The 10,694-nt window shown below is 36.3% G+C and overlaps 1 long non-coding RNA gene across 3 annotated transcripts in view; it reads right to left on the minus strand.

The window, feature by feature from the left end:
• LOC129488025 (uncharacterized) overlaps window positions 1-3,676 on the minus strand; it is an 89,102-nt gene extending 85,426 nt beyond the window's left edge. Inside the window, exon 1 of one of the 3 annotated variants that reach the window (XR_008659556.2) lies at window positions 3,420-3,676. This is a non-coding gene — a long non-coding RNA (uncharacterized lncRNA). The remainder of the gene's footprint in view (window positions 1-3,419) is intronic. The other 2 variants (XR_008659553.2, XR_008659554.2) reach the window with 2 other exon arrangements.
• Window positions 3,677-10,694: the final 7,018 nt, after the last annotated feature.

Raw genomic sequence — 10,694 nt, forward strand, 5'->3', positions numbered from 1 at the left:
AAAATACAAAAACTAGCCAGGCATGGTGGTACATGCCTGTAATCCCAGCTACTTGGGAGGCAGAGGCAGGAGAATCACTTGAAACTGGGAGACAGAGGTTGCAGTGAGCTGAGATTGCTCCATTGTACTCCAGCCTGGGAGACAGAGCAAGACTCCATCTCAGAAAAAAAAGAAAAAAAGAAATACAGACATCAAGGTTAAGCCAGGACAAGAGCAAGGCGGGGAGATTCACTCTGTTATCCAGTCTTTTCAGTAGCAGTGAAGATAATGTGCAAGCCAGGTGTGATGGCACATGCCTGTAGTCCCAGCTACTTGGGTGGTGGTGTGACTGTAGTCCCCGCTACTTGGGAAACTGAAGCGGAAGGCTTGCTTGAGCCCAGGAGTTCAAGTCCAGCGTGGGCAACATAGTAAGACCCTAACTCTTAAGAAAAAGTTGAAAAACTACCTATCAGGCTGGACATAGTGGCATCCGTCTGTAGTCCCAACTACTCCGGAGGCTGAGGTCGGAGGATCACTTGAGACCAGGAGTTTGAGGCTGCAGCGACCCATGATCATGCCACTGTACCACTCCAGCCTAGGCAACAGTAAACCCTGTCTAAAAAAAAAAAAAAAACAACCAAACAACAAAAAACTACCTATCAGGTACTATAACATGTTCACTACTTGGGTGAGGGGATTATTAGAAGCCCACCTCAGCATCATGCAATATACTCATGTAACAAACCTGCACATCTACTCCTGAATCTAAAAAAAAAAAAAAATTTTAAAGAAGATAATATGCAGTTTGTGCAAGGGTAGATAAGTAGACCAAAGGAAAAGAGTCAAGAGTCCAGAAAGACAGCTGTGCATATATGAACACTGATTTATAACAAGGGAAGTACTGCACAGCAGTGGAAAGAGGATGAGCTTTTCAATAAATGATACAGTCTATATTGGATCCCATCACACCATACAAAAATCTGTTCCAGTTAGATCGTAGCCCTAAGTACAAAAAGCAAAACAATAAAGATACTGGAGGATGTCATGGTCATTAATGTTGCCCACCAAATATTTCTAATTCCTTTTTGGGTCCATGTTAGGATTATAATTCCCTACCCCTTGAAACTGGGTATAGCCACATAACTTGCTTTGGCTAATGTCATGTGACTGGAAGTGATATGTGCTACCTGTGGAATTTTTCAAAGCCAGTGAGTGATCATTCTGTTCTTTTTCCCACTGTCATGACAATTTGCGATGTTCCAGTTGTCAGCCTAGGTCTCAGTTTGAGAATAAGCCAATCTGGCTGGATGAGCAAAATAAACATGAGCAAAACCAAACCCAGTGTTTTAATGTGACGAGATTCTTGGAGTTGTTGAAACGTAACTTGGATTATGCATACTGATAGAAATTGCTAGGAGGAACAGGACACTTTTGTAACAAAAAGTTATTAATATATGTATTAATGATTTAAAAGTTGATGGTAGGTGATAATGAAGGATGAAAGGGAGATCCGTGTTATCCAGGAGCAAAGTATTTGTTGAGCTGTTGTGTGCAGTAAATTATAAGATAATAACACACAGAATGAATTTGTGACTATAAGGAAAGGGGCTGGAAAACAGAATGTGTTGCCTGGCAGTGTCTGCATTACACAGGGTATTACATGGAAGAGACAAACTCATATATAGGTAAATGGCCATTTTGTAGCAGGAATAAAAAATAATATAGTCTAGAAATTTGGGGGATTTAAGAGTTGGAAAACACAACTGCTCTTAACCATAACCACTAACAGATAAACCTGAGAGAGCTTTGAGCAACAAAGATTAAACTCAGCCTTGTGGCAAAGATTAAATGAGATTATGGTCTTGACACCATGGTTAAAACCTCTGAAAAGCTTCTGTGAAAGTGTTTGTCTCAGAATCAAGGTCCAACTAAGGGTGTGTAGCAGTACATCCTTTCAATTAGACAACATGGTTTAAGGAAAAGAGACTAAAAGTGCCACTCTCTCACTGAAGTCCTGATAAATTCAATTTACCCGAAAATAAGTTGAAAGAGAGTCATGGAAACTAGAAAGCAATGAATAGAGCAAATCGAAGGAGAATGTCTAGAAAGGAGCTGTTGATGTAGCTTTTGAAATGGAACTGACTGGACTCCAACATATAAAAAGTGTATGTTTTTAGGAGAGTTGTGTTGTTAAACCATAAATCTAGATATTAAAAGTCTGTGACTCTTTGGGACTCGAAATGACTTTGTACTACCAGCCATATATGGGAAAGAAGCTGAGAGAACTGCACAACTCTCATGGAGGCATATTCTCAAATGCGCACTCCAGATGTGAACCAAGAGTATAATGGGAAGGGAATATATTCCCAGAGCCTGGAGCCACAAGCTGCTAAGAACGATGGACAAAGGAGCTCTTCCCAAGGAGCAGAATCTGGACCTAACCGAGAAATATTACATACCCACCCCTAGAGAGACTTCAGAGTATCTTCCCAGCCACACTTCAAAATTGCTATGAATCAGTGACTACTGTGTTTAATTTTCTTTTTTTTTTTTTTTTTTTTTTGAGACAGTCTTGCTCTTGGCTCTGTTACCCAGGCTGGAGCACAGTGGCACAATCTCTGCTCACTGCAACCTCCACCTCCCAGGTTCAAGTGATTCTCCTGCCTCAGCCTCCCGAGTAGCTGGGATTACAGGTGCATACCATCACACCCAGCCAATTTTTGTATTTTTAGTAGAGATGGAATTTCACCAAGTTTGCCAGGCTGGTCTCAAACTCCTGGCCTCAAGTGATCGGCACACCTTGGCCTCCCAAAGTGCTGGGATTACAGGTGTAAGCCACTACACCTAGATTAATTTTTTAATTTTCTAATTGGAACTGTTTATTGTTATTATCTAATCCCTTTTCCCTTATTATATATTCACATTTTGTTTTCTATGTAATTAGACTTTTTTACTAAAATGTTTTTCTCTGCAACAAATTTTTAATAAGTATGATTTTTAAAATGTGTATTAAATCACTTTATATTTCTTCTCTTAAAGTGTTCTAAGGAAAACTAATCATTAAAATAAAAACTCCAGGGATTACAGGCTTTAGTTAGATATAAAGAAGCAAAGGTCAAAGTTAAATAAAATTTGTCTAAAAGGAATATGACAATTTTAAGTAAAATATATATAAGCAAGTACCAAAGGTTAATAAGAAAATTTAGATGAAATAAAATTAAAGGTTTTTGGCTTAAAATGTTTGAGAATTCCTGTCTGAGGTCAAATATTTTATTTTGATTTTATTTCATTGTTAATATTGGCCCATATATTCTAGCTAGTTTCCTTTAAGAAATAGATTATAGTTCTTTTGCCAGCCATTTGCTGTTAAATTTTCTAAGTTATCCAAACTAGTTATATTATATGGATACTTTAAGAGAATCATAATTATGTAACTTTACCTCTAGGCTTCTCTTTTCTTATATGACATTTGGGTTTTTTAAGTTTATGAGTCTTTCAGTGACCTTTGCATTTCTTCAGATCAGCGCCCCTGGCTTTAGTTTTTCCAAAGGGGATATCTACAGTGGATGATCATGTAGAGATGATCCCATCACCTTGGAGACCCAGATCTACACAGATTGGTTGCTTGCCTGGAATGGGTATTATAGTCAAGCAATGTCTCCTTAATGTTCTTAGTTATTTAAAGGAACAGTTGCTTCAAAGAAATTACTTTCTCTGTAATTTTCTATTATAACATATAATATATAATTGTATGTATTATATATAATAATATATAATTATGTGTATTATATATAATAATAAATAATTATGTGTATTATATATAATAATATATAATTATATGTATTATATATAATAATATATAATTATAGTATATAACAGTGAGAGATCCCCAAAGTTCCTGACACACTGGAGAGTCTGGTTTAGAGACAGTTCAGGAACAACCTTCCTCCACTGACTTTCCCCACACCCACTACTCCCTGGATGGGTGCTCCTAGACTGTGCTTTCAACTTGCCCTCTACTTACTGTTATCCTCCTTAAAAGCAAACTCTGTACTACAAATGGTAGCAAGAGGGAGATCTCTGTGGTGATTGAAAGAATCTTATGTTTGATTGCAGTAATGAATGGTTACACAGAACCCCATGTGATAAAATGACATAGAACTGTACACACTACCCATGTCAGTTTCCTAGTTTTTATATTGTACTATGATTATGTATGATGTAAACCCTGGGTGAAGGATACTGGGACCTCTCTGTACTATCTTTGCAACTTTCTGCAAATCTATAATTATTTCAAAATAAAAAGCTAAAAAAGAAAAAAAAAGACTGGTGATTCTGTCCATTCCATCTCTCTTTGTTTTTGACCTGCTCGTTGACAACATATGTGGGGCCTTTCTCAATATCCTCTAATTGTGTTTAACCATCAGCCTTGAAGGTTTATTTTTCTTGGTTTCAGTTCTGCTTGTTTCTAGATTTCACTGGCTTACTTCCAATTCTAATAGTACTCTGGCCCCCACCGCTATACTTATGTCATCATTTGGAAAGATAGACAGATACAGTAGAAAAAAAATGTACCTACATATGGCCACACATAAAGATTTATAGGTCAGAGATTCATTATTCAGGGGACTGAACAATGACCAGATGGGCTTGGCGAGGTGGCTTACTCCTGTAATCCCAGCACTTTGGGAGGCTGAGGCAGTTGGATCACCTGAGGTTGGGAGTTCGAGACCAGCCTGACCAACATGGAGAGAAACCCCATCTCTACTAAAAATACAATATTAGCCAGGTGTGATGGTGCATGTCTGTAATGGGAGGCTGAGGCAGGACAATCACTTGAACCTGGGAGGCGGAGGTTGCAGTGAGCAGAGATCGTGCCACTGCACCCCAGCCTGGGCAACAAGAGCGAAACTCCGTCTCAAAAAAACAAAAAAGAAAACCAGGTGAAGTTTTATTTTTATTTACTCGCCCGTACACCGTATTTACTTAAGTTCTATGTTCTTATGTTATTCTGTCCAAAAAACCCCCAAGGCATACAATCTTCTACATTTCACCAGTAAGAAAACTACAACAGTAACAGAAATAACTGCCTCAGATCATTCAATCAGTGAATGGTCTGACCCAACATGGCGCTAAATCTTTCAGATTTTTCAGCTGTAACTGTTTAAATTAGCCACGAATATGACAAAGATCAAATGCAAACAGGCAGTGTACCTAAAAGAACTATCAAGCATTTCTGTTTTCTGTGGAAATTGATGGCAGGAAGTGGGGTAGAGGGATATAGAAGTGTTTTATGTATTTCTTTGTTTTAAAGCAACGTGTATTTATTGAGGGCCTCATGTTTAAGGCCCTGTGTCGGTTGTTTCCAGGAATACAAAGAAGTCAAAAGTCCGGGTACTCAAGGAGGTGATACTATAGTTGGTGAAACATTAATTTACCTGTAAAATAAAAAACTAAGTAGTAATACAATTACAGTATGAACTACACATGGCTAGCAGAGTAAAAACTACAAATGTCCCAGCATTAGAGACATTGATATTATTGAGAAATACAGACTTTGATGAAGGGGAAAGGACACAAAAGATACGATAGAAGGTGGGAAGTGGAGGGCGGATGTTCTCAATCTGCTAGAAGGAAATGGGGGCAATTGTTATGAGCATAGATTGTTTTTAATCATACAACTTTATTCTCATTTAAGAAAATTTTTGTGAGTACACAGTAGGTGTATATGGGCATAGACTTTTAGATCAGATAAATCTGGGAGTAAATCTGTTGTCCATCTTCCAAGTAGGTCTTTGATCTTAGGTAAGTGATTTAGCCTCTCTGGTCTCAGTTGTCTATAAAATGAGGATTATAATGGCACTGATTTCTGGGGTCACTGGGAGGATTAAATAAGGTAGAGCAGGACCTCCTCCCCGACTTGATGCTGGTTACTGCAAATATCTTCCTCACTGGGTTATCTGTTTTATATGAATTTTGCCTATAGTGTTGTTCCTGGAGGAGAAATGTTTAGTTTTGGTATCAAATTTATCAATTGTTTATTAGTTTGTCCTTTTGGGGTGACTTGTTTAAATTAGTCAAAAGTACCTGGAAACCTGGTAGCAAAATGAGAACATAATATAAATAAGTAATTCACAGAACCAGAAATCTGTATTATTATTATGTGGATGAAAGAAATGCTCAGCCTCACTAACAGTCAGGGAAATACGGCTAAAAGCATAATGAGATACTATTCTAGAAAGCATTAGGATTTCTTTGCTGGCAGTACCTGGCAAAGATAAATATGAATACTTCATGACCCAGCTATCCCAATCCTAGATATATATTCCAGAGATACTTTTTTTTACACAGGAGATGGGTAAGAGAATATTCTCTGCAGTGTTTTTTGTTATTCAGCACAAAAGGAAAAGACAGATTTTTTTTTTGAATAGTAGATACATGCTGAGGAAACTCTGCGGCTGTCAGATGTGCACATGGTAAGAGAGATAATTGTACAAAAACATGACGCTGGGTGAAAAAAGAAAAAGGAATAAGATCTATAGCCCAAACCATTTATGTATACTAAAATGTATACACATTAAAAAACTCTATATAATTTTAAAGAATACATTGACATCCAAGGATAGTTTCACGAACATTCTCTAGGAACCTATGTTTGGGGGCAAGAGGAGGACAGGAAGAGAAGAATTGGGGACACTGGAAAAAAAAAAAAAAAAACAAAACCATAGACAGACCTTGTGCAAATAGGGGATGATTATCCTAGCTCTCTGACCCTAAGAACAGCACTCCCTAAATAAAAGTAAACTCCATGTTTTGAAAGGACCATTACTGTTAGTCATAGTGACAATAGTTACTATCTGTGATAGGTAACAGTGGTGAGTAAAATATGGGTGAAGCTGATGCAAATTTTATAAAACAAGAAGATTTATAGAGTTCTAAAGATATTTGTAAATGACTGTTAATTAGATACAGTTAAATCAACACATTTTTCAGGTCATTCTGCTAGTGTTTAATTGGTTAATGCCAAATGCATACTGCAATTTCAAAATGCAGTTTACAAATGTTTCAAGACATAATAGCACTCTATTTTCTTTTTATGTTTATTATTATTAAATTTTTTGGTGTGGAACAAATTTTCAGAAAAGTGCATAATTCATAATTGTTTACTTTAGTGAGTTATCACAAAGTAAACATATCAACACCCAAGTCGAAAACAGAACGCAGCTGAGATGCCAGAAGCCCTCCACGACCCCACCCAGATGCTACACCCTTTTTCCTTTCCAGACACAATTACTGTCTTCCAACACCATAGCTTAGTTTTGTCTGTTTTTGAACTTTTGTTTAGAATTTTTAAGTGCCTTAGTACAATAGAAATTTTTAAAAATCTGAAGTTGAATATTAGACCTATATTTGAGATTTCATTTTATAAATGGTGTTTTCTTAAAAAATTCTTCATTTCCAATGGTTTATTGCTAGTATTTAGAAATCAAGTGATTTTTGTGTGTTGGCCTGATATGTTTCGACCTTATCAAACTCACTTATTAGTTCTAGGAGATGTTTTTTCTTTTCTTTTTTTTTTGTGGTAGCTTTTTTAGGATCTTCCATGTGGATAATTATGTCATCTGTGAATAGAAACAGTTTTTTGTTCCTTTCTAATTTGTATGACTTTTATTACTTTTTCTTGCATTATTGCACTGATTAGGATATCCAGTCAGGGATAAGAGAGATAAGAGCAGATCCTTCCCTTGGTCCTAATCTTAAGAAATAATCATCCAATCTTTAACCACTAAGTATAATGTTAGCCATATTTTTTTTTAGTTGTCCTTTCACAGGTTAAGGAAGTTTCCTTCTATTTTTTAGTTTGCTGCTAGTTTCAATTATGAAGAGATGTTGAATTTGTCAAATTCTTTTTTTGTATCAATTGGTACAATCTTTACACCACGTATAGGGTAGATTACATTTATTGACTTCTCCCCCTCCCCGTGGAAGTTATAAAAGGATTGCTTTTTTGTTGTTGTTTTACATTTTAAGTTCCAGGATACACACGCAGGACGTGCAGGTTTGTTACATAAGTAAATGTTTGTCATCGTAGTTTGCGGCACCTATCAACCCATCACCTAGGTATCAGGCCTCACGTGCATTAGCTATTTATCCTGATGCTCTCCCTCCCCACAGCCCCTGACAGGCCACAGTGTGTGTTGTTCCCCTCCCTGTGTCCATGTGTTCTCACTGTTCAGCCCCACTTATAACTGAGAACACGTGGTGTTTGGTTTTCTGTTTCTGTGTTAGTTTGCTGAGGATAATAGCTTCCGGCTCCATCTATGTTCCTACAAAGAGCATGATCTCATTCCTTTTTATGGCTGCATAGTATTTCATGGTGTATATGTACCACATTTTCTTTATCCAGTCTATCATTGATGGGCATTTAGGTTGATTCCATGTCTTTGCTACTGTGAATAGTGCATTTATTATTGAAATCAGCCTTATATTCCTAGGATAAATCCCAGTTGATGTTAGTGTACTATTATTTATTTATAATGCATTCAATTAACTAACATTTCATTGAGGAATTTTGCATCTATGTTGATGAAGGATATTGGTCTATAGTTTCCTTGTATTGTCTTTGTCAAGTTTTAGTATCAGGGTAGTGCTGGCCTCATAAAATGAGATGTTTTCTGGAAGACATTGTATAGAATTAGTATTATTTCTTCTTTAAACGTTAGGTGGAATTTGCCAGTGAAATAATTTGGGCCTCTTGATTTCTTGTTCAGAAGATTTTAAACCACAGATTTAATTTATTTACAGTTTTAGGACTATATAGGTTATTTGTTTCATTTACAGTGAGTTTTAGTAGTTCGAGGTTTTTGAGGAGTTGGTCGATTTTATCTAATTTTTTAGTCTATAAGCATTGATTTGTTCATAGTATTCACTTATCCTATTAATGCATATTAAACCTCTAGTAATATTCTCTTTTTCATTCCTGATAGAATTTTTGTCTTTCTTCTATTTTCTTTTCAGTCTTCCAAGATATTTGTCAATTTTATTATTTTCACAGAACTAGCTTTTGATTTCATTTATATTCCCTATTGCTTTTCTGCTTTCAATTTCATTGATTTCTGCTCTTTATTATTTCCCTCCTTCTTCCTCTGACTTTGTCTTACTATTCTTTTTCTAGTTTCTTTAGGAAGAAGCTTAGATTATTGGTTTGAAATTTTTCTTTTTTTTCTGAAATTAGTATTTAGTGTTTGGGTATCTTTCTGGTTTCTCTTTCAGTTGATGATTTCTGGTTTAATTCCATTATGGTCAGAGAACATATGTTGTATAATTCCAATTCTTTCAAATTTGTTAAAGTTTGTTTTATGACATGGAATATAGTCCATCTTGGTAAATGTTCTATGTGTACTTGAAAAGAATTCTGCTGTTGTTGGGTGGAATATTCCAAAATTTTCAGTTAGATACAGTTGGCTGATGACGTTCAGTTCTTATAATCTTGCAGATTTTCTATGTACTAGTTCTGTTCATTACTGAGACAGGAGTATGAAATCTCCAACTCTAACTGTAACTTATGTGTTTCTCCTTTCAGTTCTATTAGTTTTTCTTCACGTTCGAAGCTCTGTTGTTAGGCACACACACATTTAAGATTGTTCTGTCTTCTTGGTGAAATGACCATTGTATCACTGTAGAATGCCTTTCTTTATACCTGGTCATTTTCTTTGCTCTGAAGTCTACTTTGTTATTAATATAGCCACTCAGCTTAAAAAAATGTGTTCCTGGAATATATTTCTCCATCCTTTACTTTAAACTTACCTATATCATCATATTTAAAGTAAGCTTTTTGCAGATATTATAGTTGGAACTTTAAAAAAATCATTCTGATAATCTCTGTCTTTTAACGTGTATTTAGACCATGTACATTCATGTAATTATTAATACATTTACATCTAGGTCTATATTTTTGGTATTTGTTTTCTGTTTATAAGTATTTGTTTCTGTTTTCAGGCTTGTGAGATCCTAAACAAAGAACCTAGTAAGTTCTGCCCAGATTTCTCACTTACAGAACAGTAAGATAACAGACTTGTATGGTTTTCAGCTGCTAACTTTGTGGTAATTTGTTATGCAGCAGTAGAAAATTAATAAGGGTGCCTTTCCACATTAAATCAGTACTGGCCTATGTGATCAGTACAATATGGAGGAAGTAACAATGTGTGACTTTGTTTCTGTGTGTATGTGTGTATGTGTGTGTGTGTGTGTGTGTATTTGTAGAGATGGGGTCTCCCTTTGTTGCCCAGGCTGGTCTTGAACTCCTGGCCTCAAGCAATCCTCCAAACTCTGTGTGACTTTGACGACTACATCACACAAGCATCATGGCAGCCCTGTGAAGAGGCTGACATGGAAAAAACAGAAGTGCTTCTGCAAACGTCCAGCATCATCTTCCAGCCATATGAATGAGCCACCTTGGAAGTGGATCCTCCAGCTCCAAACAAGTCTTCAGATGTGTGTAACCCTAGCCAATATCCAACTGAAACCTCATAAGAGACCCTTGGCCAGAACTACCTAGACAAGCAACTCCTGAATTCCTGGTCACAGAAACAGTAAGAGATAATAAATCACTAGTATTTAAGCACTACATTTTGGGGTACTTTTTAATGCAGCCTTAGATAACTAATACATGGCCCTATTACATGCCTACATACTAGAAATATAGCAATGAGTAA

Source organism: Symphalangus syndactylus, chromosome 8, assembly GCF_028878055.3.
Source record: "Symphalangus syndactylus isolate Jambi chromosome 8, NHGRI_mSymSyn1-v2.1_pri, whole genome shotgun sequence".
NCBI lineage: Eukaryota > Metazoa > Chordata > Mammalia > Primates > Hylobatidae > Symphalangus > Symphalangus syndactylus.